The 5,191-nt window shown below is 37.5% G+C and overlaps 1 pseudogene; it reads right to left on the minus strand.

Annotated features, from left to right (window-relative positions):
* Nucleotides 1-2,890: 2,890 nt before the first annotated feature.
* On the minus strand, nucleotides 2,891-3,816 carry LOC124993814 (olfactory receptor 5K3-like; annotated as a pseudogene).
* Between the last annotated feature and the right edge of the window lie 1,375 nt (nucleotides 3,817-5,191).

Raw genomic sequence — 5,191 nt, forward strand, 5'->3', positions numbered from 1 at the left:
TGTTCAATTATCTCAGGCACTGCTTGTTCACTTGTAATGGGAAATAATATGTGATATGATGGATGCAGAGAAAAGACTAGAATTTTATTTTTTTTATAATAGTAGCAATTTATAATATATTTTTCTTTAAAACGTTCATATGTGTGTCCACCTGTCTCTTCTCAGTCTATGTTCAGGTCATGACCTTGTATGTGAATTTTTGAAGTCAGTCTCTTTCCAACCAATTGCCTGGAAAATTTGCTGGAAGATACAAACAAATTACTGTGCTGCCAGGGAATCAGGTGTCTGATGCCTCTACGTAAATTCAGGTTACTTCAGGTGGCATTTAAGGTTATCAGTGCTCTGTTCCTCTTTCATCTTTATTTCCCAAACTCACCAAGTACTCTGTCCAGCTATTTGCACTCTGAGTGTTCTGTTCCATTGTCTACCCCTGGCCCCCAAAAGCTCATGACCACCTCAGAATGTAAAATACATTAAGTCCATTTCTAATTATCATCATAGCCTGAACAGTTCCATGACTACCCCAAATTTCAAGTCCGAAGTCTCCTGTAAAACTTAAATCAATTGCTCAATGTCAGTCCCTGTTACATACACCCTATATATAAAGGCATATAGTAATCATTTCCATTTCACAAGGGAGAAATGAGGGAATAGAAAGAATTGAAGGAATAAATGCAAGACTTAAACTAGGCCAGGCAAATTAGTACTGTAGTTCCATGTCTGGCACCTAGAGCTTATGCCATCCTGTTGTTCTCTCCAAAGGGCTTGTGTAGCTCTGCCCCTGGGGCTTTGCTGGTTGTAGCTCACATGGCCTCTCTGTTGGCTTATCTATACTGGATTCCTATGGCTTCCCTGGGCAGACATTCCACAGTACTGGCATCACTTAATCTTGGGTGTCTCCACTGCAGTTTCGGCTTCCTCCTCACATCTCCATTCTTCACCCTTTCAGGGGTAGCCCACAGGAACTCTGATCCTGCTGCAATTTGCCTGACCTCCAAGACCTTCCTTTGAACTCTTGATGGAAGTCTCCATGAACCGCTAACCCCAGCATCCCACAATCCTGCAAAATCAGCACCATGTGGATTCTACCAAGTTCTGCCACCATTTTGGGTAATACCTAAGACACCAGGCACTCTGGAGCACCTGTCTGTGAGAACCTGGGTGGTTGAACAGGATGAGAAAACTTCCTGGACTGCACTGTGCAAGCATGGTGCTCTCCTGATCTCTTCTCAAAGGAATTTTTATTCCCTGGAGATTGAAATGAGTGTGGTCTTGCCAATTGTTCAGATACCCTTAGACCATCTTTCCCATTTTCTCTGGGCAAAGTCTTCAGCATTTCATAAGTGGTAGTAATGTCTTTAACAATTGGCATTTCCTTAGCTCCAGTTTTACTATCACCTTTCATGTCCAAGTTTTTCAAATCTTTCTGCTCCTAAATATCACAATAAACTTGGCTAAGAGCCACCATTAATACCCATGCCACTACCTGAATACTATGCTGCCTAGAATTTTTTTCTGCCAAATTAAAAGTTTGTTGCTTTTAAAATCAGCCTCACAGAAAGTCTCAGGACATGGGCAACATACAGAAAACTTCTCAGCCAGAACATACCATGAATGGCTTCTAGTTCAATTTCCAGTAAAGTCCTTCTTCTCCAAAACCTCATGAGCCCTATCTTTACTTTGCACAGTCCTATTGGCATTCTGGTCTTATGAGCTTCCATAGGATCCCCCATCTGCTTACAGAAATCTAAGGATTTCTCAACTTGCATCATTAAACTTTTCAAAATTCCTCCCATGAATTCTAAATAGCTCCAAAAGCTTCTGAACCACACAATCAGATTAGTAACAGATATGATCCCACACTTGGTAAAAAGTTCTGTTTAGTCAGGTTTTTTGGTTGCCGTGACTAAAAGACCTGAGAAGAACCATTTTAATGAGGAAAAATTTACTTTGGGGGCACATGGCTTCAGAGTTCTCAGTCCATTGAAGGCTGACTTCTTTCCTCGGAATTTGAAGTCATGCAGAATATTACAAGGAAAGAGTGTGGTGAGGGAGAGCAACTCAGGACATTACCAGGAAGCAGAGAAGAGAGAGAGAGAGAGAGAGAGAGAGAGAGAGAGAGAGAGAGAGAGAGAGAGAGAGAATGTATAAGCTAGATACAAAATATATACCTCAAAGGTGTGCTCCCAATGACCTACCTCCTCCAGGAATACCCGAGCCACCTATAGTTACAACCCTGATAATCCCTATTAGGAGATTAATTCACTAATTAGTTAAGACTCTCCTGACCCAATCATTCCACCTTTTTGCATTTTCTCACAAATAAGCTTTTGGAGGACACCTCACATCTAAAACATCACAATATTCTTGATTAGAGAATAAACATTCCTTATGAACACATATTGAAATGTGATTTCTTGAAAGAACTAAAGTCCAGTTGAAAATAAAATTCAAACAAATAGTTAACTTCACATAGATGATCTTTCTCAAGGAAAAATTAATACTTGAGAGCTTGGAATATACCTGTTAATTGTAAAATTACACTTTGGGATGTGAGAAAGTAGCCACCAGAATTAAATGGGGTTTATTTTTTACAATACTGACTTTTCCCTTTAGGATTTATTGGTTTTGGTGAACAGTGTGACTAATTATAACTGACACTCATGAATATTATTTAGTTTACTCCTGATGGATCTCACAACATTTGATCTTGAAATATACTTTTGCTTGATTTCTCCCCTTTGAAACAAATTTGACTCAAATACTAAAAATATTTAAATATTTTGGTTGTGACATGGCTATCTTCCACTTTCTCATACTTGTAAGTTTAGAAAAAATATTGTCACGTTGAAATCAATCTTTCAAGGGAGATGATATTTGTTATAGAAAATTAAGAGTACCTCTTCAAAATTCTTTTCATAACATTTGTTACTTCCTTGTTTCTTAGGCTATAGATAAAAGGGTTTAATAAAGGAACTACTAGAATATAAAAAAATAGCAGCAGTTACATCTTTATCCCCTTTACTAACCAAACTTGAACGAGCATAAAGGAAGAGAACCATAGAATATTGATACAGAGAGAAAGTGGGATGCACAAGTAGATAGAGCTTTGCCCCTTCCCGTTTTAGATTTCATTGTAAATATAGTGAAAAGGATATAGAAATAAGAGATTAACACTATGGTAATGGTAAAGATTAGATTTGACCTTGCCATGATAAACATCATCAATTCATTGATATAAGGGTCAACGCAGGAGAGTCTATATAATGGAATGATATCACAATAGAACTGATTGATTTGATGAGATCCACAGAAAACCAACCTTAACAAAAGTCCTACTTCAACCATGGGATGCAGGTTTCCAGCTACATAGGCTCCTGTGATCATCTGAATGCAGAGTTCCATTGACATCAGGGTGTGGTACTGCAGTGGTCTACAAATGGCCACATAGCGGTCATAGGCCATTGCTGCCAGAAGAAAGCAGTCTGCAGTTTCAGCAAGACAGAGAAAATAAAATTGTGCCATGCACTCATATAGGGAAATCCTTCTGTCTTCAGAATAGAAGTTCTCTAACATCTTGGGAGTGACAGCACAGGAACAGCAGGAGTCCATGAGAGCCAGGTTGCCCAGGAAGATGTACATTGGTGTGTGAAGACGGTGCTCCAGGGAAATCAAGGCCACCAAACCTAGATTCCCCACCATGGTGACCAGATACATGGCAGAGAATACCCCAAACAGAAGGGTCTTCAGGTTTTGTTCATCTGTAAATTCCATGAGGATAAATTCAGTTGTCAAGGAGTGGTTGACCTCAGTCATCTCTACCTTGTCTGTTGAAATATCAATAGTTGACATGTAAGATTCTAATTGAGAACACACAACTTTTCATTGAATATATCTGTTCTGTTTTAGTTGTAGATGGACACAATACCTTTTTATTTATTTTTACATGGTGCTGAGTATTGAAACTAGTGCCTCACACATGCTAGGAAAATGTTCTACCACAGAGCTACACCCCAGCCCCTCATTGAATATCTGTTTTTATAAAAGGCAGAGGAATTTCTTTAGCATCCCCTGCTCTCTATAGCATAAAATTCCGCTTAGATCTAGGAGTCTTAGTTATCATGAAGAGTCAGCATGAGAGTCACATAAATCTGTCTCTCACGAACGTTGACTCTATCCATTCCTTATTTCTATTACTATTTTTACAAAATATAAACGCTTCCTCCTTTTGTAAGTCACTGTTTACATAGAGTGCTACCTTATAAAATTTTATCTGAGTATCCCAGACCACACTGACCTCTCTTTTGAATTGTGAATGGTGTCTTCCTTACCCAACACAATCTTCAATTTTTCATTGAGATTTACATGGAATTATCCTTTCACAGGCATCTGAGCAATTTCCTCAATACATCATCACCATTTTGAGGTTAGTTGTTGTATACTATCATTAAAGGAGCTATGAAATGCTATAGGGAGAAGGCTGAGTTCAGTCCACTCCTAGTTCCATCCACCCTGTGGCCTGTTGTAGATTACCTTGTTTTCAGTTTTCCAGTAATGATCCATTCAGATCCCTTTGCCTCTGCATAATTAGACTGTTAACTCTGAAGAAGAGGCCACATGGAAAACTTTTAAAATCTTCATCTTAAGGAACAAAGGTATGTGTCTTCTATCTAAATCAATTCTTTTCTCATATTCAGAAAATCATGTTAATCAAATATAATTTAAAGTTCAATATATTAAATGTAAAGTTAATCAGAACAGATTCACCTATATACTATTTTTTTCTCTCAGAAAAGTCAAAAACCCTTTAAATCCTAGCAGAAATTCTTTATTTCAAATTTTGTTTTGTCTTAAAATTTACTTCTTTCCATTACGTAGTGGTCTATTTGGCCATGGAGACAGACAAATCTAATCATATAAACTCTATGATCTAAGTGTGCATTTACACATACAAGACATTAAAAAGAAGGTGCTAGAAATTATTTTGTTCTAAAATGTTAAATGCAAGCAAGCCATGTAATTATTTAAATTGCAAATCATTTTCAATGTAAATATCTCAACTCTTTAACAGGATTTTTTTGTGATTTACTTTTGAAATTCTATGTCAAAATCAGAAAGACAGATGAATCACAGCATTGTACATCATACTAGTTATAGATACAAATTCAATTTTGAGAGGGACTAGAGAGTG

This window comes from Sciurus carolinensis, chromosome 9 (genome assembly GCF_902686445.1).
Source record: "Sciurus carolinensis chromosome 9, mSciCar1.2, whole genome shotgun sequence".
Classification (NCBI taxonomy): domain Eukaryota; kingdom Metazoa; phylum Chordata; class Mammalia; order Rodentia; family Sciuridae; genus Sciurus; species Sciurus carolinensis.